The sequence below is a fragment of the Lepidochelys kempii genome, chromosome 5 (assembly GCF_965140265.1).
Source record: "Lepidochelys kempii isolate rLepKem1 chromosome 5, rLepKem1.hap2, whole genome shotgun sequence".
In the NCBI taxonomy this organism is placed as follows: Eukaryota; Metazoa; Chordata; order Testudines; family Cheloniidae; genus Lepidochelys; species Lepidochelys kempii.
Genome location: NC_133260.1, coordinates 103,861,319 through 103,886,943, shown reverse-complemented (window position 1 = coordinate 103,886,943; position 25,625 = coordinate 103,861,319). Strand labels below are relative to the sequence as shown.

Below are 25,625 nucleotides of genomic sequence, written 5' to 3'. Positions count from 1 at the left end.
GTCCAGGAAGTGGATCTCTTGTGTGGACTGGACCAGGCTGAGGTTGATGGTGGGATGGAAATTGTTGAAATCATGGTGGAATTCCTCAAGGGCTTCTTTTCCATGGGTCCAGATGATGAAGATGTCATCAATATAGCGCAAGTAGAGTAGGGGCGTTAGGGGACGAGAGCTGAGGAAACGTTGTTCTAAATCAGCCATAAAAATGTTGGCATACTGTGGGGCCATGCGGGTACCCATAGCAGTGCCACTGATCTGAAGGTATACATTGTCCCCAAATGTAAAATAGTTATGGGTAAGGACAAAGTCACAAAGTTCAGCCACCAAGTTAGCCGTGACATTATCGGGGATAGTGTTCTTGATGGCTTATAGTCCATCTTTCTGTGGAATGTTGGTGTAGAGGGCTTCTACATCCATAGTGGCCAGGATGGTGTTATCAGGAAGATCACCGATGGATTGTAGTTTCCTCAGGAAGTCAGTGGTGTCTCGAAGGTAGCTGGGAGTGCTGATAGCATAGGGCCTGAGGAGGGAGTCTACATAGCCAGACAATCCTGCTGTCAGGGTGCCAATGCCTGAGATGATGGGGGTCCAGGATTTCCAGGTTTATGGATCTTGGGTAGTAGATAGAATATCCCAGGTCTGGGTTCCAGGGGTGTGTCTGTGCGGATTTGATCTTGTGCTTTTTCAGGGAGTTTCTTGAGCAAATGCTGTAGTTGCTTTTGGTAACTCTCAGTGGGATCAGAGAGTAATGGCTTGTAGAAAGTGGTGTTGGAGAGCTGCCGAGCAGCCTCTTGTTTATATTCTGACCTATTCATGATGACAACAACACCTCCTTTGTCAGCCTTTTTGATTATGATGTCAGAGTTGTTTCTGAGGCTGTGGATGGCATTGTGTTCCGCACGGCTGAGGTTATGGGGCAAGTGATGCTGCTTCTCCACAATTTCAGCCCGTGCACGTCGGCGGAAGCACTCTATGTAGAAGTCCAGTCTGCTGTTTCGACCTTCAGGAGGAGTCCACCTAGAATCCTTCTTTTTGTACTGTTGGTAGGGAGGTCTCTGTGGATTAGTATGTTGTTCAGAGGTATGTTGGAAATATTCCTTGAGTCGGAGACATCGAAAATAGGATTCCAGGTCACCACAGAACTGTATCATGTTCGTGGGGGTGGAGGGGCAGAAGGAGAGGCCCCGAGATAGGACAGCTGCTTCTGCTGGGCTAAGAGTATAGTTGGATAGGTTAACAATATTGCTGGGTGGGTTGAGGGAACCATTGCTGTAGCCCCTTGTGGCATGTAGTAGTTTAGTTTAACAGATCTTACTCTAAAAAATAATTCAAATCTGGAGAGGGTTTGAATAAGGCTGTGAGTCTGTCACAGAGCTCATGGAAGTCACAGATTCAGTGACTTTCCGTGACTTCCATGACTTCTGCAGCGGCTGATGCTGGCTCAGGGGAGCCTCTCGGGCAGCCCCTGGACCAGTAGCAGCAGTTGGGGTGTGTGGGAGGGGGCTCAGGGCCAGGGCCAGGGGATTGGAAGGTATGGGGGGACGCTTACCTCCGGGTGGGGAGCTTCCCGTCTCCACTGGCATGGCTCTGCAGCTCCTAGGCAGCAGAGGGGCCAGGGGGCTCTGCGCTGAATGCTGGCCATGCCCACAGGCCACGTCTCTGCAGCTCCCATTGGCTGCGGTTCCTGGCCAATGGGAGCTGCACAGCCAGTGCTTGTGGTGGGAGCAGTGCGCAGAGCCCCCTGGCTTCTCTGCCGCCTAGGAGCTGCAGGGACATGTGAAGCTGGGTAGGGAGCCCCTGCCAGCCCTGCCAACTCCCCCTCCCAGCCCCAACAGGGGTCCTGGGCAGCAGGCCATGGGCCATGCCCCTCCCTGCACCAGCGGGGGTCCCAGGCCACCTCCCCCAGCACCCACGGTGCCCCGACCGCCCCTCCCCCCAGATCACCCACAGCCTCCTGCCAAAGTTTTAGTTAGGGGTATACAGTATAATGGACAGGTCACAGGCTATGAATTTTTGTTTACTGCCTGTGACCTGTCCATGACTTTTACTAAAAATGCCCATGCCTAAAACATAGCCTTAGATATGAAAAATGTTACTTGTGATATTGGAAGGGGGCTTGCAGTGAGGAGCAGCAGAGACTGGTGTAATGGCAAGTCTTATTTAACATCTCCATGATCTTAAATGGGAGGGGAAATAACACATTAATGATATTCACTACTAGTCAGATATTGACAAATTAGAGGGAGTTCCAAGAAGAGTAACAAAAGGGTTCATGATTCAAGAGGGAATCACTTAGAAGAAAAGACTACAAGAATTAAATCCATGTAGGTTGACTAAGCAACAAGTATTTAAATTGTATAACCAAGGAGGAGGAGAAATTACCGGGGTGGTAAAAGAAGGCAGCCTCACAGCTAGGAACAATCAAATGAACAGACTTCATTTGGTGGAAGCCCCATCACTTGGAACTTTAATATAAATTGTCTCACTGATACCTTCTGCTCGTCCCCCCAACCCTCCAAATGTATCTGTCTGTTGTCTCTCTTCTTACATTTAGATTGTAAGCTCTTTGGGACAGGGACTGTCATTTTGTTATATATATTTACTATGCCTTGAATGATAGGGCTCCAATTTCTGCTTCGGGCCTCTGAGGGCTACCATAATCATTGTTATTGTCATCACTGAAGTAGATAAAATAAAATAAAAAGTACTATAGGGAACATGGAAATGAAATTGAAGGTAGAAAACTAAATACTGATTTAAAAAGCCTTTAGCGCTCAGTGCATAATCAGACTGTGTAACTCGTTGGCACGGGATGCCATTGAGGCAAAGAACTTAATAAAAGACAAAAAGGAACTGAACATTTATATGGAATACAAGAACATCCACAATTTTAACAGTTAACGCAAAAAAATGGGACGTGATAGAAATGTCAAGCTTTAGAGCTTACAGCAATCTCTGTTGCACATCTGTCTACTGTGGAGTTATTACATCTTCCTCTGAAGTGTCTGGTACTGACCACATTTGGAGATAGGAACTGGACTAAATGGACAAAATGAGTCTGATACCGTCTGGCAATTTCTATGTTCCTAATTCTTCACTGGCTTGTGGTGCACTTCATGATCTAATTAGCCCAATTTCTATGATTAACTTTCATACTCTATGATTCAGTGTCTGTCAGAAATGATAAAAGTTTAAAAAATAGGCTGGATAAATAGACTACCTCAGTATGGGACCACATGAACAGCAGCGAGGAAGATCATCCCTAGGATACTGTAGACAATCTGGGCACCAGATTACAGGAAAGTTATTGATGCACCAGAAAAAGTATAGAAGGAAGCAGTGAAGATGATAAGGATCTTGGGTGGCATAATTACAAGGAGAGTTTAGGGACTTTAGGTGTATTGTATTCATTGGAAAAGAGATTAGGGGACATGACTGAGTTCTTAAATGTTCTGAGAGTTGTAGAGTCATCAGATGTCACAAAACTATTCAAGATAGTAATAGGCTAGTAACCTCAAACACAAGAAGAAATACATTTCTGCCAACTTTATGCACCTTATCTCTTTCTAGTCTTCTCCTAACCTTGCCATTCCTGCTGCTCTGTTAGCACCAGCTTCCCCTCTGCCCCTTCCCAGAATTTCTCCACTGTTGGTGCAAGAGCCTTCACCTCCACAGCTCTTGCATCGACAGACTTTCTATATCTTTCTATCTAATCAGTTGTCAATGCATCTCTTTTAAAATCTCATATAGTTTCTCCCTCTGTTATTAACCTTGTGGTTGCAAGCTTTGCTGTGTTCTGTGCCATATCATATGTTGTCATACATTCTTCAGTATAAAGTCATTTGTAAAATACACTATACTCCATAAAATGTTTTGACATATAGTTTCAATGAAAGAGGCTGTACAAAATAAAATTTTATTGTACAGAGCTGGAGTTGAGAGTAACTAATGTGTGTGAGAGACATCAGAGGCAGTCATAGACACTGACACCTGAGGTTATTAAAAGAAGGGTTAGATTAGGATTTAAGGCTTAATTTTCAGAGGTAATGAGCACCCACAGCACTCATTCACTTCCCCTGGAATTTTGGATATGCAGCACATTTGAAAACCAGGACTCTACAGGCGGAGCCTGCTTAGTGCCCTTAACTCTCTGAAGTTAATCAGAAAGAAAATTAATTCTTTTCTAAGGAGTTTTTTCCTTAGAAGGAAAATAAAAGCAATTGGAAGGCTACAAGTCTTTGACAGATAGGGAAATGGCTCAGGGTACATGCCAGGACCCAGTTTTTCCTGCTGTCCCTTTTGTAAAAGAACTCAGCTAGATCTGCTTCATCACTATAACATATTCATTGGGTCCCACAAGCCAAAAGGAAGGGGAAATTCCAGGGCAGTTCTGATGTTTATACATTTTATTAGTTGCTTGGAAGCACCACTTCCTATTTTTCCCTCTCAGTAAATCATAGTTGGGTTCAGACATTTACTTGTTGGAATGTTAACACAGTGCATTCACCTCAGCGAACGTACTGGGAGGACCTATCTACCAAGTTCTGATCCAGAGCTGGGTCCAGAATTGCCAGAGTTCGGGGGCATTCAGACCTGGGGTTTGGTCTCAAACCAGTCTCAACTGTCTAGGCATAGACCTGAGGACAGTTCAATGGACAGAAGGCCCAGAAACCTAGGATGTAATCCTGCCTTCATTGAAGTCAGTGGCGTTAAAACTCCCATTGACTTCAATGGTGCCAGAGTTCCATCCCTAGTTTGTGTTTCCGGCTCTGCCACTCACTCATGCTGAGACCTTGGGCAACTGAGTTGACCATTGTGCCTCAGTTTCCCCAACATTTTGTGAGCACAATAGCCTAGTACTAGTTTGGCATAATTACCAATGCTGATTTCACTGGGACTGCTCTCTCTTCCTTTCCCCCTGGTAAAAAAGGCTCCCCTATCAAAGTGAAATTTTGGGGGAGCAGGAAGGTTCTGGCATTCCAGAGGGACGTGTTTAAGACTTTTCCATATCATGAGCCAGTCAGCTCAAAGCTATTCTGCTGACCCATGCCTAGTCCCAGAGTTTCACCTCCAAGATACTATGTCCCCCAATTTATGGACAACTCTGGCTGGGGCTAGAGCAAGTTAAGGAACCATGGAACGACTCTGAATCAGCTCTATCCTTTACACTCTACCTCTGTTCCAATATCACTAGGAGGGAATAAAGAATCAGTTTGCCCATACTGAAATAAGCCAGACCTCTGGAACATCCTGGCATTGTGCGCTCTATCCATGCATCCTCTGTAGGTGTTCATTAATCTGCCATGATGGCAGTGTAGTATCCTTTCTGGTTAAGGTAATTACTTGCTCTAACGTAGCAAGATGGGTATACTATACAACAGCTCCTGATGCTGGGGAAACATTGCCATTCAAACCCTGCAATTATTTCAGGGATTTTTCTAACTTTTACAACTCTGGGGGCCAGCACAGGAGTAATTGCCTTGCAAACCTCCATGTCCATTGTGCCAAAGGTGAAGTTGCCAACCCACGAACTGATTGCCAACAGATCACTAACAACATGGGGCTGCCAGCTTCCACAGAGTGATAGAAACACATTTCTGGACCAATATTACCTTTCTCCTCAGAGTGTCCTCGTGCTCGAGGGCCAGGGAAAACTCCTAACACAATTCCAGAAATGTGGCTATCCTCATATGAAAGTTCTGGGCCCACTGCTGGTCATCCCATGTATTCATCATGATGTAGTCCATCACCTTGTGCTTGTGATTCTGATCCAGAGGTGGAAGTCAGCATTGTGGTGGGGGGGGAGCGAGGGGTCTGCCGTGGAAGACAGTAGCAGCTGGGTCCATGTGACCATGTTCTCATGGTGCTGGTTTTGTCTCCTGCTTGTAACAACAATCTGCTGGGTTCTCCAAGCCAAAACGCCACCTCTGTACACAGTCATCATTTTTTGGTGCCAGCTTCTCCGGAAGAACACCAAAGAGACACGGCCTCCATAAAAAACAGCAGCAGTTGGTCCCGGTTGTTTGGACAAGTGAGATCTATACTTTAGAGCACAAGAAGGACACAGCACACCAGCACACCAGCACACCAGCTTGGGTCATGGCCCAAAAATGAATTTCCAGGCCTAGGCCATTTCTGCCCACAATTCCCAGAGAGGACAGAATAACTGTCCCACAGTGCCCTGCGAAAGTGAGCATAGAGTGGAGCAGTGTGTTTGTGGTGCTGTGAACCATGGGACATGCACTCAGAGAGCTGTGTATCTCTCACAATTAGATTCAGTGCCAGTGTGGACATGGCATGTGACAGCAAGTGTCTGGTACTTGACTTCTCATCTACAGTGTGAAGCACTCTATTGAGTTAGGATAAAGTGAGACAGCTAACTTGTGATTTCCTATCATGGGGCTAGGCTGAAGTGAAGACATAGCCAAAGACTGTGAAAGCGTGAGCAGGACTGTGAGTATGAGAGAGTGACAGAATGCGTGTGAGAAAGGAAGGGAAAGAATCCATAATCCTCTTTACAACAGCCTTCCTATTTCACAAGGACTAGGCTCAAATTACCACTGACACTTGTGGGTCTTTTCGGGGACCAAAAGGCACATAACTGAAGGTGTTTTCTCAGTAATGTGCTAAATGGGACGGAGAGGGGGAGGGTTGGGTTAGTGATAGTACCTTGTTAAAATTCCACCACCAAATCAAAGGGATGCTTTGGGTAATTTCCCACCCTCTGGTGAAATTCACCACTTCTCTGGATTCAGTCCTTGCATGAGATGACAGGTAGTCAAGCAAATCGTTTGCCACTGGAATGCACCAATTCTCAAGTATTTTTGAAAAATTTCCTGTAGGGGAAGATACATTCCCAGTTCCCTTGTCTGCCCTACAGCCCCATTTCAAATTACATGGGCTGGATTCTAGGCTCTCTATTACAATCATCCACTCAGCATATTTTTAAGGAACACATTTCTAGTGAATTGCACTTTAAATAAGTTTGCTTGCAAGTGGTTTTGCCTCCTTCCTTAATTATGATTTTGAGGAAACATTTTTGCTTAAATGGGGAAACAAACAGAGTCCTGGGTCCCTTTCCCTTCCCCCCGCCACACTCCATCTTCCCTCTTTGAACACACACACTGCTGAGACATGGAACTTATCACCAGCTAAGATGGAAGCTCATTGCTAAAATTTGATGTTTTGTGTATATACATGGTAGAAGTTTGTATCAAAGGTCATCAACAATTGGATTTTTCTGACTTATACAACTCTTACGCAGTCAGCAGTGAGACAATATAGTAATGTACAAGGGACCCTAAGAAGAAATATACAAATTTACCCCTCTTCTCCAAGATCTAAGGAAAGTCTTAGATAAATTCCTTGGGGGACAGATTCTGGCACCCTATTTCACATCGGGTAACACTCAGTAGTGGAGCCAGATTGTGAGCAGTGGTGGAGCCAGGGGGCGATGGATCATTGATGATCCCACCTTCAGTTATACATATTGGCTTGAAAAGGCACCATAGATACACCAAAAGGCCACCACAGACCACTGGTAAGACCCTATTCCATAAGTGGTTTCACTGACTTCAATGGGATATTCATAGAGCGAGATTTTATTCACCACAATGAAGGGTATCAGAATCCGGCCTTTAGAAACTGAAACATGGGAGCACTGCTTTTACTATAGCAGAGATTCTGGTAACATTGGAGTATAAGAGGAAGTAACCTCAACTTTACTCATTTTTCGGGAAATAAAACTGTCCCCAGCAGTGAGTCATCCAGAATTGCTCCAGGCAGCTCCCAAGTTGTGTATATCAGACTGGTAGCTCCACCATCTTTGCAGAGGATTTAATGTGTTCCCTGCTCCCAGCCAGCCAGAGGGAAGGTGTTCTTTGTGTCCCACTCCCAGTGCTGGGTTTACAATGGCACCAGGGGCTCCATGGAGCCGGGCCCATGCTCAGAAGAGGCCCCTGCCTGCCTGCTTGCACTGTGCCCTGAGACCCCGCCAGCCCCCCGTCCCCCCAAACCCACCCACCACTTGCTCCTCTTGGCCTGCCCACCAGCCGGCCGAGGACTCCTCTCCACCCCTTTGCCCCACCCGCCGGCTTCTTGCCAGCAAGTTAAAGAAGTATGGATTGGATGAATGGACTATAAGGTGAATAGAAAGCTGGCTAGATCATCGGGGTCAACAGATAGTGATCAACAGCTCGATGTCTAGTTGGCAGCCAGTATCAAGCGGAATGCCCCAGGGGTCGATCCTGGGCAGTGTTCCCGCTAATTTTTCCCACCCATGTGTGGAATTAATTTTGTTATGTGCACCAATATGGAGGTGATATGTGAGGGTTGCGGTGCAGGGGTGTGAGGGCTCCGGCTGGGGGTGCGGGCTCTGGGGTGAGGGATGAGGGGCTTTGGGTGCGGAAGGGGGCTTCGTGGCTACGGTGAGAAGAGAGGACTCCCCCCAGCTCTCTTTCCCTGCAGCAACACCTGGGCTGTGAGGGAGAGGCGTGTCTCCCCACCATGGCAGCTCCAGGGTTGGGGCTGCAGGATAGGCGCCCCTGCTCTGGCCCCAGCAGGTCCAGGCTGGGGCTGGGTTTGGGCCAGGGAAGGGGCGCTCCAGCTGTGCCTGGGTCTGGGCTGCACCGCCTTTCCTGGGACTGGGGCTGGGGCTGGGCAGCACTGCTCTGGCTACGTCTGGAGCCAGCCTGGACCATGCCACCCTGGATGCACCTGGGTCCACGCCGCCCTGGCCATGGCTAGGGCTGGGCCACGCTGCTTTGGCCATGCCTAGGTCTGGGCTGGGCCAGGCCGCTCTGGCCGCACCTGGGTCCATGCGGTCCCAGGCCACCTGGGTCTGGGCTGGGCCGGGCCACTCCTGGGTCTGCGCTGCCCCGAGCCGCACCTGGGTCTGTGCCACCCCGGCTGCACCTGGGTCTAGTCTGGGCCAGGCTGCTCTGTCTGTGCTTCAGTGTGGGCTGGGCCACTCCTGGGTCTGTGCTGCCCGAGCTGCGCCTGGGTCTGGGCTGGTACAGGCCTTTCCTGGGTCCAGGCCATGGCTGGGCCCGGGCCAGGCCGCCCCAGCAGGGCCAGGCGCCCAGGCCATGGCAGGTTGGAGGCCTGGCTAGGCTGGGGTAGGGGCATCCCTACCCCAACCAGTCCCCAGCCACAGCAAGTCCCCAGGTGGGTTCCCTGAACACCTGCATGGTGCTAAATAGGCTGCTGCATGGCCGCACAGCTTTCAGGAAATTTAGGTCCTGGGATCAGTTTTGTTCAACATCTTCATTAATGATCTGGATGATGGGATGGATTGTACCCTCAGCAAGGTTGTGGATGACGCTAATCTGCGGGGAGAGGTAGATACACTGGAGGGTAGGGTCCAGAGTGACCTAGACAAATTGGAGGATTGGGCCAAAAGAAGTCTGATGAGGCTCAACAGGCACAAGTGCAGAGTCCTCCACTTAGGATGGAAGAATCCCATGAACTGCTACAGGCTGGGGACCGATGGGCTAAGCGGCAGTTCTGCAGAAAAGGACCTGGGGATTACAGTGGATGAGAAACTGGATATGAGTCAACAGTGTGCCCTTGTTGTCAAGAAGACAAATGGCAGATTGGGCTGCATTAGTAGAAGCACTGCCAGCAGATCAAGGGAAGTGATTATTCCCCTCTGTTCAACACTGGTGAGGCCACATCTGGAGTATTGTGTCCAGTTTTGGGCCCCCAGTACAGAAAGGATGTGGACAAATTGGAGAGAGTCCAGCGAAGGGCAACGAAAATGATTAGGGGGCAGGGGCACATGACTTATGAGAAGAGGCTGAGGGAACTGGGCTTATTTAGTCTGCAGAAGAGAAGAGTGAGGGGGGATTTGATATCAGCTTTCAACTACCTGAAGGGAGGTTCCAAAAAGGATGGAGCTAGGCTGTTCTCAGTGGTGGCAGATGACAGAACAAGGAGCAATGGTCTCAAGTTGCAGTTGGGGAGGTCTAGGTTGGATATTAGGAAAAACTATTTCACTAGGAGGGTGATGAAGCACTGGAATGGGTTACCTAGGTAGGTGGTGGAATCTCCATCCGCAGAGGTTTTTAAGCCTGGCTTGACAAAGCCTGGCTGGGGTTGGACTAGATGACCTTCTGAGGTCTCTTCCAACTCTAATTTTCTATGATTCTCTTTGCCCCCGGCCAGACCCCAGTGCATCTCCACCTCCAGGGCAGTCTCTGCTTCCCACCACCTGTGCGGCCCCACCTGTCTCCCTGGTGCTGAGCCGCCTGGGACTGGTGCAGAAGCCTGGCCAGTCTCAGCCAGTTGATGGGGGCAGTGTGGGGGGCTTGGCTGGGCCCCTCCAGGCAAGTGGGTCCTGAGGGAGGCTGGCTGGGGCAGGCCCTGGCCTGGCTGATTGTGCCACTCCTGGGGGGCCAGAGTGATTCTCTGCCCCGGGACCAGCCCTGGCTGCACTGGCAGCTCAGCCCGGCAGAGACAGTCGCCTCCCAGCAAGGTCGATGAGTGCAGCTGGGAGGCAGGGCGTGGGGGAGTGGATCTCTGGGGGACCTGGGGCGGGTGCTGGGCTGTGAGGGAGCGGGGAAGATCTGTATGTTGAGGCATTAGGGAGTGGGGGTTCTGTGTGCGGTGCTGGGCAGTTGTGGTGGGGCTGTGGGCAGGGGGGCACTGGACAGGAGTGGTGGTGTGCAGGGCCCTGTGCATTTGTGGCAGGGTCTGTGGTGGGTGCTGGCCATAGAGCGTCCAAGGGGGCTCTGGCCACAGGGAATCAGGTGTGGGGGGTGTTCCAGTGTTGGGCAGGGGGGATGTGTGGTGCAGCATGGCCCACCCTGTGAGGGGAAGGGGCATGCTGGCAGCACAGGGCCAGGAGGGCTACTGTGCGTCTGGCAACTGCCAGTTTGTAAATAGTGGCCTCGCACTGGGCTGGGCAGGGCAGGGCTGCCCCTGCCGTGCCATAACCCTATCCGGCCCCACGCTCCAGGACCCAGCCCCCCCACACCATGCTCCATTGCCCCCATGGGGGTCCACAAAAGGTTAATCTGGCCCTGCCCCCTCCCGTCCATCCATCTCTCTAGCCTCTTAGAGAGGTGGATCATTGCAATATCTGAACAGCCCACTTACCACAGAATTAAGCAATAATTTGCACAACAAAGGTGTGGTGATACTATTTAATATGTTGTGAAACTCTTTTACATATAGCAACATGTTAGTGCAGTAAGGAGGCCAATATAACGAATGAGAGCCAACACTAAGAGCCAGTCTCTTACCTAAACAGAGTACCTATCATGAGTTGTGCTAAGAACTAAATTCTTATTCTTAGATGTACACATAGCTGAGAAAAGAATTTTGCCCTTGCTCTTTAATCTCATCCTTTTCCACGCAGAGCAGGACCTATCTGTTAAATTTGGACTGTGTTCTTTAAGTTGTTCTATGAACTGCATTACTAGAGAATGTAGCCCTCTTCCAGCTTCAGGGCCTGTTTGTACAAACCCCAGGTGGTCCTTTGTCACACAAGTAATAAGTAATTTTTGCAAAATCAGGACCTAAGTGAAGTATACAGATAATTTAATTTAATTCCAATTTGTTCCAACATATATTGACATTATTCATTATTTCCCAACAAGCTTATTTAAAAATCCTCAGGCTGAAATAGAAATCACGGAAGTAAGGGAATTTTTATTCAATTCTATAATACTAACAATGGAAATCATTGGTCTAATCTTCCCTTAATGTTGTTCACATACTTGTACATGGAAACTATGCAACTAGACTGAGAACATAATACTGTTATTTGAAAAATGAAAATACCCCACTTATAGCACATACAATAATTGATATAAAGGGCTAAATTCTACCTGCCAGAATTAATGGGTTTGCTTAACGGAAGACCTTAGGTGCCTTTGGAACAGGAAATAATTTGTTTTCAATTAACATTAAACAGGATATTACTTAATGACAGTTAAGATTAAATAGACACCATTACGCTGAACTAGTGCAAAAATGATTTGGTCCATTAAAAACAAATTTCCATGAAATGGGATATTCTATAAAATATGTTGATATTAAGTGAGCTTGATACTATAACAGTATCACCATTCCTGAGAGTCTCTCGTTACCATTATAAAATGTTTCCATTAAATCCATCAGCATATACACACGTACAAACACACACATGTACACACACACACACTTGGGGAGAAAAACATCAAAGACTGAGATTTTCAAAAATAGTGCTTAAAATTAGGCTCCTACCGCCTTATTTAAGTCCTTAAATATGGACTCAGGAGCCTAATTTTAGCCCCCATTTTTGAAAAGCTTGCCTAATATATTTTCTGTTTGTTCTAAGCTTCTATTTGTTCTACATAGATTGCAAGGTCCTCATATCAGGGACCCTCAATTTTATGTGCCTATAAAGCCACATGCACACTATGGTACTGTACAAATAACTGTAATGAATTATACTAATATGCGATGCTGCAGAAACCCCACCTACCACAACCATTATTACGTGCTTTTTTATAGTATTTTGTATTGCTTGATGAAAACCCACTCCTTGGTGATACCCTGAACATGTTACCAGGCCCAAAATTACCATGGATCTGAGAGAACTTGTATGCTTTTTTTCACAAAATGCTACAATTCAAAGACAGTTTCAGCTACTTTCCATTGTTTTAAAGCAACCTAGAAATTCTTCTTGTTCAAGAACAAACTTGTCCCTGATACAATGCCACTGACTTCAAAGGGATTACGCAATGGTTTAGGAAGGAAAATACAATATACTGTTGTATCCATTTAAAACTTCATGGAGAATTTGGATAAGTAGAATATAGTCATCAGAATTAGAAACTGTCAGGGCTATGTAGGTGATCTGCCTTCCACACTCTCCATGTCTGTCTGGAATAGGCAAATTTGTGGCTTCATCTCTTATTTCTTTCATCTAAATTATTCAAAGATGGAAATGCTTCTGCTGGGTAAGCAGACACCTTCAAACAATTCCAGATCCTGTCTTCATAATTCATACTTCCCACTTGCCACCATTATTAATATCAGTATTATAATAGCAACTAAAGGCCCCAGTCAGCATCAGGTCATCGTGGAGCTAGGCACTATACCAACACAAATGAAGACATGGTCCCTGCCCCAGAAAGCTTATAGTCTAACAAGCCATGTATAATAATCATCCCTAAACTCTTCTCCTCCTCCATCTCCATGTCTGCAGATGGCCATGTCCTGGATGGAGAAAGTTTAGTCATAGTAATAATACTCAGCATTTATATAGCATTTTTGCTATGCAAAGTGCTTTACAAACATTAATTAATAATGTATTCTTATGACAAACCTCTGAGAAAAGTATGGGGCATTTCGCCTAATAGAAGGTAGTGGGACAGATACACTTTTAATAGATTCATAGATTCCAAGATTAGAAAGGACCATTGTTATCATCTAGTCCAAGCTCCTGTAGAGAGCACAGTCCATAGAACTTCCACAAAATAATTCCTACAGTATATCTTTTAGAAAAACATCCAACCTGGATTTAAAAGTTGTCAGTGATGGAGACTCCACCATCACCGTTGGTAAATTATTCCAGTGGTTAATTACTCTCTCTCTTAAAAATGTGCACCTTATTTCCAGTCTGAATTTGTCTAGCTCTAACTTCCAGCCATTGGATCGTGTTATACTTTTCTCTGTTAGAATGAAAAGCCCATTATTAATTATGTGTACCCCTGGCAGGTACTTTTAGACTGTAATGAAGTCATCTGTTAGGATTTAGATATGGAGGCCTGCCTGTAAAGGCCTATACTTTAAGAATTTAGGTGTATTTTTATCACTTAGCTAGTTACAGAGGTATAAAACAAAGAATCAAAATCATAGTCCGCCTGTGTATGGGCCTTCTCTCACTAGGATAGTCTGAGGCCTGGTTCTTAGGCTAAGGCATTTGGTTAAGCAGCAGAGGCAGCCATAAGCTGGGAAGTGTATGGTCACATACTTACATTCCAAACTAGTCACACTGAAATAAGGTGCTATTGGGCTGTTAGGAATACAATCCTGTCCTGATAATGCCTATCACCACCAGTTAAAGATGGTTAAAGAAAACTTTGTCTGGCAAGAAATCACTTCTCAATAGTTGTGGTTGTGAAATCCTCATTTCTGTAAAAAGAAAAGGAGTACTTGTGGCACTTTAGAGACTAACACATTTATTTGAGCATAAGCTTTCATGCGCTACAGCTCACTTCATTGGATGCATTCAGTGGAAAATACAGTGGGGAGATTTTATATACACAGAGAACATGAAACAGTGGGTGTTACCATACACACTGTAACAAGTCATCAGGTGAGGTGAGCTATTACCAGCCACACACCCTCATTTCTGTATGTTTTATCTTTATGGCCCACACTTTTCTATTGTTAATCTGTCTGGTTCTCTAATTGTTTCCGTCTGCTGTATAATTAATTTTGCTAGGTGTAAGTTAATTAGGGTAGTGGGATATAATTGGTTAGAGAATTATGTTACAATACGTTGGGATTGGTTAGGTAAATTTCAGTAAAATGATTGGTTAAGGTATAGCTGAGAATATTACTATATAAATTAGGGGCAAACAGGAAGTAAATTGGGATTCGAAAATAAGGAAAAAGGAACTTGGATTTAAGCTTGCTGGAAGTTCACCCCAATAAACATCGAATTGTTTGCACCTTCAGACTTCAGGTATTGTTGCTCTCTGTTCATGCGAGAAGGACCAGGGAAGTGGGAGGGTGAAGGAATAAGCCCTCTAACATCATCCCTTAACTTTCTCTTTGTTAAGCTAAATAGATTGAACTCCTTGAGTCAATCACTATATGGAAGGTTTTCTAATCTTTTAATCATTCTCGTGGGTCTTCTCTGAACCTTCTCCAATTTTTCAACATCCTTTTTGAATTGTGAACACCAGAACTGGGCAAAGTATTCCAATAGCAGCTGCACCAGTACCAAATACAGATGTAAAATAACCTCTCTACTCCGACTTGAGATTCTCCTCTTTATGCATCCCAGGATTGCATTAGCCCTTTTCACCACATCATTGTATTGGGAGCTCATGTTCATCCAATTATTCATCACAAATCCCCAAATCTTTTTCAGAATCACTGCTTCCCAGCATAGAGTCCCGCAAGCTGTGAATATTGCGTGTGGACAGTAAGGCAGACAAATTACATATAATAATATGGATCATCACCTATGCAACATTGTCTATGTATACCACGGCTCAACTCCACCTTTACTGTGAAGGGAAGTATGGTCTGGCAGATAGGGTACTGGACTGCAGACCAAAAGACCTGGGGTAAAATCCTGACCCCAATGCAGTCAGTGGGGATTTTGCTCTTGATTTCATTGAGGCCAGGATTTCAACAAGCCAAGGTATAACAGTGAGCCTGGAATGCAGGATGTAATAAGGGGTTAATACAAAGTAAAAGAAAGCAAGCACGACTTTATAGGAGACACATTCTAAAACTCCTAGTGAATTGGAAGCAAGGCAGGATAAGACTGAGTTGTAAGCCAGAGTAAGATGAACTCTGGCAGAACAATAGATGGGCAAAAACTGCAACATACTGATCCACCAGTTGAAGCTACTCCCCGCCACCATGGCTTTTGTTCTGAGTATGAAATAGAGAGGACCCATTTGTAAGATTCTGATCCATATCCAGGCTTAGATTCTGAAACCCTCCCTCCCAGGGTTTGAAGTTGTTTTGGACCTGGGGTCTTGGTTCTGACCCATCTCTGGTCCAAAATCTGAATGGAAACCAAACCAGCTGAAACCAGATAAACTAACTATAAATCAAGCAAGAAAATCTGACTATAAATCCAAGTAGGAATGATGTTATCTGCTAGTCACAAAATGTAGCAGAAATCATTTTACATTTTAGTAGCATTATACTCACATCAGATCCATGTAGCTGTTGGAAGAATCAGGGATCATATAGCAGTTGAAATCGTCAAGGTTTCCAAGGCAAAGCACCTCTAACCTATTTGTATGATGCCACGAGAACATTAGAGGGAAAAGAATCGCAATCCCACAGCACTTTATGCAGCCAGTAATGGTCCATTTACTCTCTGATTGTATTCACATATCATGGGTTTTAAAAACTAAAGCTTGCATCAAAAGGAAACCACCAGTGTTTCACAGGAATGGACAGGCACATGTTCCAGTTTCATTCTTACTGTTTAGAGCCAGTGAGAATTCTGTGAGCTCACTACTTTGCAGGGCTGTTCTAATCAGAGAACACTTGTTCAAAACACATTGTAAGTTGATTGGGTCAAATTCTGTTCTTGACTAACCCCTGAAAAATATTTAAGGTTACACCTGGTGTGGTGCAATAGGGGGCAGAGTTTGGCCATAGAGTTAATAACCATGAGATCATATTGCATTGTGAAACAACAGAGTCTCTTACTAAATTTTCTTAACCTCATCAGCAAAAGCTTATGTGGCTCTTTCCTGCAGAAGGAATATCTAACATTTCTGTAGCACGATCCAACAGCTTTACAAAATACTAACAAACCCCCTTGCAAAGAAGGCAAGCTCTCTGCTTTCTTTCCTCAAAACCCACTTAATTTCCCAGTCTCTCTAACAAGGACCTACCTTTCCAGGGCAACCTAATAACATCTCAGGTAGAATAAGTTAATAAGGCAGAAACTCACACCTTGTGCTGCTCAAATGCAAACAATCTCATGATGACCTTCATTTGTATAAACCACACTCCCTCCTTCCCCATTATTCATTGTCATATTCCATGCATTGTGGAATGTTGTATCTAAACTACACTGTATGATCTACAGAGCAGAGGCTATCCTATTACAAAGCCCCATACACACTTATGGCACTCCATACCAAGGTCAAATAAGAATTTCCCCTATTTTGCAGATGGAGGAGCAGAGGCAGAGAGGTTAAATGACTTGTCCAAGGACAAAGAATAATGGTATTGTAAGAGCCAGAACAAGAACAAATGACTTGTTCTTGTCCTGAGCTTTTGCGCAGACTGCACAACCATACAACTGTGTGGCCAAATCCTCCCCCTCCTACACAGCCTGAACATCAGGGAAAGGAGAAGTAAGGAATTTTCTTTTGAGGTTGTGCTGTGGTTCTATAGTCCTGTTTCTGCGGCAATACATCTACATGAATTTGTGTGTGGTTTCTCTTGTGAATCCACGCCCTTGTCCTTGCTTTGTCCCCCCAGAAGCCTGCATGCTAAGGTGTAGTGAGGCTCTAAAAGCTGGGCTCTGCAATGCACAGGAAATACCTATTCCTGAGTGAAATCCAAGATTCCTATCCCCTCATGCAATGGAGCTGCACTGGTCCAATTCCACTATGTTCACAATCCTCCTCACTAGTGGAGGGGTTCCACTGCCATACGGGCCCTCTGAACCAGAGGCTTGTGGGGTGGCGGCAGAGTGTGTGTGTGTGTGACAGTATTAGCTGCCGTTCATGGTTTAGCATGTTCAATGTGTTGCTATATCAGCAGACCTCTCTCTGCAATGTTACTTTTCCTGTTTTAAAAGACCTTAACATTCTCATAAAGAAAAGGAGGACTTGTGGCACCTTAGAGACTAACCAATTTATTTGAGCATAAGCTTTCGTGAGCTACAGCTCACTTCATCGGATGCATACTGTGGAAACTGCAGCAGACTTTATATACACACAGAGATCATGAAACAATACCTCCTCCCACCCCACTCTCCTGCTGGTAATAGCTTATCTAAAGTGATCATCAAGTTGGGCCATTTCCAGCACAAATCCAGGTTTTCTCACCCTCCACCGCCCCCCCCACACAAACTCACTCTCCTGCTGGTAATAGCCCATCCAAAGTGACAACTCTCTTCACAATGTGCATGATAATCAAGGTGGGCCATTTCCTGCACAAATCCAGGTTCTCTCACGAAAATCCAGGTTCGCTCACGAAAGCTCATGCTCAAATAAATTGGTTAGTCTCTAAGGTGCCACAAGTACTCCTTTTCTTTTTGCGAATACAGACTAACACGGCTGTTACTCTGAAACCTAACATTCTCATGTAACTCAGTCATTTTATCCTTGAGTTTATAACTATTGTTAGTAGTACAGTTAACTCACATCCTGCAAATCATGACCAGAAAAGCTGACATATTCTAATCCTCATCATTTGGCAAGGTCTGACACATTTGTCTTATCTCTGCTTTGGTTTTACAGTAAACCAGCTAGATGGGGGAAGTTTCTTTTCCTTTTCTTGTTTTAAATTCAGGCTGTTTCCTGTTACTCATAGTTCTTGGATCCATGAGATCTGGGAAAGGCAAAGAAAGTGCTTCTTCTTCCTCATCCTCCTATCACATACAATACCAAGGTTGGCATTTAGCTGCTAAATGGGGACACCGCTTTCACACATTTTCATTTTTGTCATTTCAGAACTTTACATTGGTTTCATCATCCACACTCTCATTTTGAACTGTTTTAGGAAATATAACCCAGTATATTTGTCTTCTCTGTCTAGGGGTCTGTCTTCTCACTAAGCAATTTTTCAAGCATGTTGCAGAATCATGTCTAAGTTCTGCTACAGGACCTGAGTACTGAACCTTGTTTCACCAGCACAGCTGAATTTGTTCAGTGCAGAGCACGAGCAAAGTGCATGCTGAACAATGATTTTGAAAGAGTTTCATTTAGTGGTTTTAGCGCATGTTATAAAGCCATTTTCAAAACCAGTGGAACTTTGTGTTAGGGTGAACAGGTGTTAACAATGCAAAGGTTCTTACTGATGGATAGAATAAAAGTTTTTGCTCAAACACATCTCTGGGGTAACTCTATTGACTTTTGTGAAATTGGTATTAATTTGAACTCATTGTGCTCAAATTCTTTCCCCTCCCTGCCACACCACATATTAACTCACAGTTAAGTCAAACATGATGAGGCAAAAAGTAACTGGCGTCAGTCCAAAGGCAAAGATTAGCTAACTGTGCAGGCAGAGTATTGCTAGCCTTTCTTATTCATTTCCTCTCTTTACCACCCTCCTTTCCCATATTAACTTAAGGTATTGTTATAACACACAGGGTTTTTCAGATGATGTAACTAGAAGATTTATGGACTTGTCTACAGCTACAATTTCCTTGTGTAGACAATTTCCTTGTGTAGACAAGTCCTGATAAACACATATTACTACAGTGCCACCGCTATCAGCTCCCTTAGGCAAAACATACAAAACTGGGTCCAAAAGGCATTGCCACAAATACCTTTCCTGCATTTCCAAATCCACACCACCCTAGGCCAATTTATCAGACCAACTGTTCCCACAGTAGCAATTCTATTTTCCTTACTATTTTTATCCTTCTACCACTGCTAATAATAAATTCCACTGGGAACATAATAATAATAATTATTAATTATTCCACTGGGAACATAATGAAAGGATAAATATGCCATCAAACTGGTTTATAACAACTTCTTTAAATCTACATTTTAGCTGAGGGCATGTCTATACTACAAAGTATAGCACCAGAGCGGGGCTTGCAGGCCAGATCCGTAGTTTGCCCACCCCTGCCCTAACAGGAATACATCACTTCAGGGTATGTATTTAACAAGCTTCTGTGACACAGGGTGGCCAGACGTCCTGATATTATCAGTACTGTCCCGATATTAGAGGTTTTGTCTTATATAGGCCCCTTTAACACCCCCCCAACCCGGGCCCAATTTTTCACACTTGCTATCTGGTCACCCTACTGTGGCACTTCTTGGGCATTTGAAACCACTTGGCCTTTGAGGTGCAAAAATAACTTGTTAATGAACACCCTGCTATGGCTCACTGCTTTATTTCTAGATCGTCACAAAGCTAAACATTCCCTCAATGTGCAAACAATACTCACTGAAACAGAAAGAGTGAATATTACATGCCCAATTATTAACTATAGATTTTGTGTAAAGGAAATGCAAATTTAGAATCTTGCCTAAAGAGCACAGGTCCTTTCTTACCATCTTTGTTCACTGAAGGAACCAACTTTTCACTCCTCTACTGAGATGACAAAATATCAATCTCCATATACTGCAGGGATTGGTTTTCTTTCAGATACACACACTGATTAGCACATCAAGATTCTTAGGAAAGAGGAACTGGAGATTGAGAAGATTACCTCCAAAACAAACTGCTAGTAAAATGACTTCATAATTGAAGCTATAGGTTTATCATCTGTGGGTCAAATCCTGAGAGGCTTGACACCTTAAACTCCTGTTGACATCAAGTGCTCAGGATTTCAGGAGTTGGTTATGTGTGGGTGGGTGTTTGGACTTTTCTAAACAACTCTTTCTATAACTTCTGTTTCATGATTCTACATTTCTGATGTAAATAATTTTTAACCATAGATGTGAGAGGACACCAAATACGTGTGGGAACTTTGGGACATAAATGAGTGATATCTGTCAAAATCAGGGACATTTGAGATATGCCGAAAGAACTAAATTATTAAAAGTTTCTTTCAGCTCTAAGCCTGATGTAGGCTGTGTTTGGAGTTAGTCCAAAACTGATTTTGAGTGGGTAGTTTGTAAAATTGGAGGAAAAATCTTTCAGGCAGTTTTGGCCTAGGCAGGCAAGAAAATGTTTTCCCACTAAGTTAAAATAAATAAAATAAGAATAAATAATAAACCCCACATTGTAAACAACTAAAATGTCATCTTTGGTAGTTTGTACCACCAACATACAGCACCTAGGTATGGTGTGTGGGGCTTGGTGGCCCTCTCTACCTAGGGTTGCCAACCATCCAGGAGTGTTCTGGAGTCCCCAGGAATTAAATATTAATCTTCAATTAAAAATTATGTCATGTGATGAAACCTCCAGGAATATATCCAACCAAAATTGGCAACCCTATCTCTACCAACTCGGGGGAAAAAACAGTCAGCCACACCCAACTCTGTTTTACGCAAGCTCTTTCATGCTTCTGCCACATTGTAGCAGGGGCAGAACACCCTACAACAATGTGCTTCTATAGTGTGGTGTCATTTACAATAAATGGAGTCAGGCAGAATAAGCTTGTACAGTTGCCAATATTGTATTTCAAAAATAAGGGACTGTTTTCTTAGCACTTTTGCCCCACTCCTCCTGATATGATTATAATAATTATAATTATTATTATTAATACTACTAATAATAATATAATAAGCAGTACTCACCTACATTTGCTAGGGGTATTTCTTGCTGCTTTTTGCAGCACTCAGCAACTCCCAGTCTTGTTGTACAGAGATGAAGAAATCTTTGCAGGATGACTGGAAGTTTATGCAAATTTGGAGTTCACTTTTAATTAAATTTATGTTGTATCTGTTCTGTATGTCAGACCATTTATTCCCCATTAATGAAAAAATCCTGTCTACAAATGCATTTGATCTTGATACACTAAGTACAAACTACACAATTTGGAACAAGGTTTTCAAGTTTTCTTTTCCACACTTCTGAAACACATACCTCCATTTTTCACTGATAGATTTGGAAATGACATTTCTGGATATTTTGATCACACATCGACTGGTGCAGAATTCCTCATAGAGCTAGTCCATGTTTACGGTTTCCCTCATTTTGAGTGCATCTGTTATGTCTTCATTATCTGAGAAACTAAGCTTCTCGTAGAGACCCATGGGTTTCAGCTTCATCACTGCATTGTCAGTAGAGAAATCAAACCATTTATCGATGTACAAAAGCACAAAGTCATAAAACGTAATGATGGCTTGCTTTACCTTTGCTTTTTGTTGAAGTAATAGCTTTCTCATCAGTTGTTTAGCTTGGAATCCAAAAAAACCAAATCCTCTTTCTGGTTCAGCAGCTTCAGCTTAAAATGGCACATACGTGTCAGCAATGCATAGCTTTGATGCCTCCAAGTTTCTCATAAGTACATCAAAGACACAAGCCACTTTGTGGAAAAAAACACATGCAGGCATCCTCACCATCTTATGTGAACATGTTCTTTAATGCTACTGGACAAGACTCCTGTAGTGACTTGAAGTAGGCTGTAATTGCTGGCCAGTTTCTCAAAAGTCGATCAACTGTTGGGTTAAGGGATAGCCATCTTGTACTCACATATCACACTACTCCGTTCTTTCCATTCAATGTCAACAAACTCAAAACTTTTTGGAGTTCTTCTCCGCATATTGCGGGGACAGAAAAATTGCTGTAAATTTTCAACACAATTGTTTCTATGTCAACCGACACTCGCATGTTTGCAGGTACTGTGGACTATGTGTGCGGGGCAGTCTGCCTTCAAAATGCAGTCATTGTCTGTACATAACAACTGATACACCTGACTGTGTTTGCAGTAGTTCACATGTGCATTATCAGCAAAGTATGCAGTAATGCAATTAACATTGAGCTGGTATTTCTCTAGGCAGTTCAAACTAGCATGATGAATGCCTTTTGCAGATTCATCACCAACTTCATAAAAATTGAGCAACTTGAACTGAACACCATTTGTTATGGTGAAATATTGTAGGCACATTAGAAAATTTTTCCTGTTCCCCTTATTTGAGGCATTGGTGGCTACAGAAAAATACATGTGCGTTCTGGTAACAGTGGTAATAAATCCCGTAAACAATCCCCCACAGACATTGGGGCCAAAACATTGATCACGAATAGCTCTGCTTTGGGTCTTCCGCAACACAATTTGTTCTCAATATTTGAATCATGAAACATTTCACTGGCAAGCTTATTATCACAGTGCATGCTGTTATAATTTAGGGTGTGTTTACCTGTGTGGTAAACAGTTGTAATTACACATGCCTATGGTGACCAGATGTCTCAATTTTATAGGGACTGCCCCGATTTTGGGGGCTTTTTCTTATATAGGCACCTATTACCTCCACCCCCATCCTGATTTTTTACATTTGCTATCTAGTCACCCTAAGCATGCAGCAATTCTGTCACTTTCAGTGTTTGAAGAGACAAAGAATTTGCTAATATTTGTCATGCCTTTGGCCTGCGTGTTTTTCTTATGTCTATAGGTTGCTGCTTGCTGCTTCAGGTCAGTTTCACCTCTGTGCCCTGTGACGGGGCAAGGCCATATGGCTATAGAAAAGTAGTGGGAGATAGATATATTAGCTCCAGTCTAAACAAATTCCTGGTACCAGGATAAGTGAAATGGCAGCTGCTCCAGGTCAATTAAGACACCTGGGGCCAATTAAGAACTTTCCAGAAGGTAGGGAGAAGGCTAGGTTGATTGGGACACCTGAAGCCAATCAGGGGCTGGCTGAAATTAGTTAAAAGCCTCCCAGTTAGTCAGGTGGGTATGTATGTCAGGAGCTGTGGGAGGAAGTTGCGCTGTTGGAGAGGCTGAGTAGTACACACCATATCAGGCACAAGGAAGGAGGTCCTGAGGTGAGGGTGAAGTGGAGCTTGAGGAAGTGAGGGCTGCTGTGGGGGAACTAGCCCAGGGAATTGTACATGTCATGTTCCTAAAAGGTCAGCTACCATAGCTGATACTATTAGGGTCCCTGGGCTGGAGCCTGGAGTAGAGGGTGGGCCAGGGCTCCCCCCCACACCTTTGCCCCCTGATTAATCACTGAGACTGGGAGACAACAGAGACTGTGCAAGGAAGGATAACTTCTCCTCACCTGCCTCGCTGGCTTATGATTAAAATGGCTCAGTAGACTGTGACCCTTGTCTCTAGAGAGAGAAGGGTTACGTGCAGGGTCACGGTGAGCCTCTGAGGCTAGCGAAATCCCCCAGGAAACGTGGGACTCACGGAAGCAAGGACAGAGCTTTGTCACAGCCCGTTAGTGAATTCATGCTGGCACAAAGTACAAAAGGCTTTACCAGAATTTCAAGTGACAGATTTAACCCAGTTGTATTTTTCTTCCCATTGACTTTTATATCTACACAGTCTCTTCATTTTTTTCTGTTTAGGTCCAGGAGGAATGTCTGATGTTCCCAATGCTTCACTCATAATTGCATTGAATGTTTTCCTGACCACTTGTAAAAGTGTGCTGCAGCTAATGTTAGCCACGAATAATATGACTTCCAAATACTAGTTCCACTATAGCCAGAGGTTCCCAAACGATGGGGCATGGCCCCCTGGGGGATGCAATAGAGTTATCGGGGGGCACGAAGACCTGATGGGGCCACACTGAAAGGCTGGAATCAGGAGGGAGCTCTGTCCAGCAGGGGAAACAGACAGGGCTCTGTGCAGGTGGTATTGGCTGTCAGGACCAGGCTCCCTGCCCGCCTCACTCCCCGACTGCTGCAGCTGCAGTAGCCACCAACCAGCAGTTATGCTCCTCTGCTGGGGATGCTGACAGAGACTCTGCAAGCAGGGAGGCTACACCCTGGGAGTACTGACTGGCCTGTCAGACAAAGCCCCTTCCTGACCCTGGCCCTTCAGCACAGATCCGGGGCACACAGCCCCATCCACTTGCCAGACAGAGACTGTGCAGGGAAAGTGGAGGGGGCTGTGATCAAGGGCTGGAATCAGCAGGGGGCCCTGTCCAGCATGGGGCCACTACTCTCAGGTGCATCTTTCTCCTCCGGTCCCTGGCCCTTGACCTCAGCCTGGTCTTTATTTCCCTGCACAGCACTGAAAAGCCAGGGTTGGGAGAGGAGTGGAAAGATGTACCATGAGTACTGGCCCCTTGCTGTTGAAATAGGGGATAAAAGGCATCCCATACAGATTTTGTATGGGACAGACAATTTTCTATTTAAATAAGGGACCTCCCTTGTCATATGGGACTATTGGCAATACTAGTGTCACTCCATAGCATCATAATACTTGTTCTTTTTATTTTCCTCCCACGTAAAAGGTATAGAAATTAAACTAAAATGTTTTGTTAGTACAAAATTAAGGTTGCAAATATAAACACACAAAGTCAGGCAATGTAAAAATGGTGGTGCCATGAGAACACATTCTACAAAAGCCCCTAGTATGACAACAAGGAACTATACATTGGCTGTGTAGTATTATTTTTACATTTATTGAATTGTTTAGGGAAATGTGGCCAGCAAAGGGAAATTAGATGAACTCCTCTGCTTTTTGACTTTAACATGCAAATAGCTGTTGCTGTACAGAAAGAGAAATTCAAAAACACAGAGTCCAGCTTGGATGAGCAGCACCACACTGATCTGAAATAATCTGTGCATGTAAAAGAGGATTAGGTGCTTTTCCAAGGAGTGGGACTGGGGATATAGACCCCAATCTTGCATCCTTGGAGCAAATGGGAATTTGGCCATTGACCTTAATGGAAGCATGATCAGGGTTTTAGAGGCGCTGAGGGAGTTTTTACATTTAAAACAGTACTCATGAGTAATCAGCATGCCCATTTCCCATCCTACGCCAGCATGAGGCTCCTGGTGAGTGGTGTCTGACCCCCTACATCAGCACTATGCTAGTGAAGGTTCCCTCTGACACAGGGAGCTGCTCTGTGGGGTAGTTAAGCCAGGTTTACAGCCAAAATGCATCCATGGTGCAGCATAAAGCAACCACACTGCACCAATGACTTTCATGACTTCTGTGATCCGTATGACAGAAGCGGCCAGGCCCAGCACTTCACCAAATTCCAGCAAAGGAAGCTAGGCTCCAACTTCCTTTAAAAGGAGGAGGCCACGGTTGTCAGACATTTTGGCCTTTAGGTCACGACAACTTGATTTACAGCACGTTGCTCTCACCGTGGTATAGTATAGTTAGAGGCGTTGGGGGTTTT

At 44.6% G+C, this 25,625-nt stretch overlaps 1 protein-coding gene across 1 annotated transcript in view; it reads right to left on the bottom strand.

The window, feature by feature from the left end:
- Positions 1-16,131, bottom strand: part of LOC140912100 (programmed cell death 1 ligand 2-like) — a 35,864-nt gene extending 19,733 nt beyond the window's left edge. The window contains exon 1 of the mRNA XM_073346255.1: positions 15,886-16,131. The gene's annotated coding sequence lies outside the window, so the exon portion shown is untranslated. The remainder of the gene's footprint in view (positions 1-15,885) is intronic.
- Positions 16,132-25,625: the final 9,494 nt, after the last annotated feature.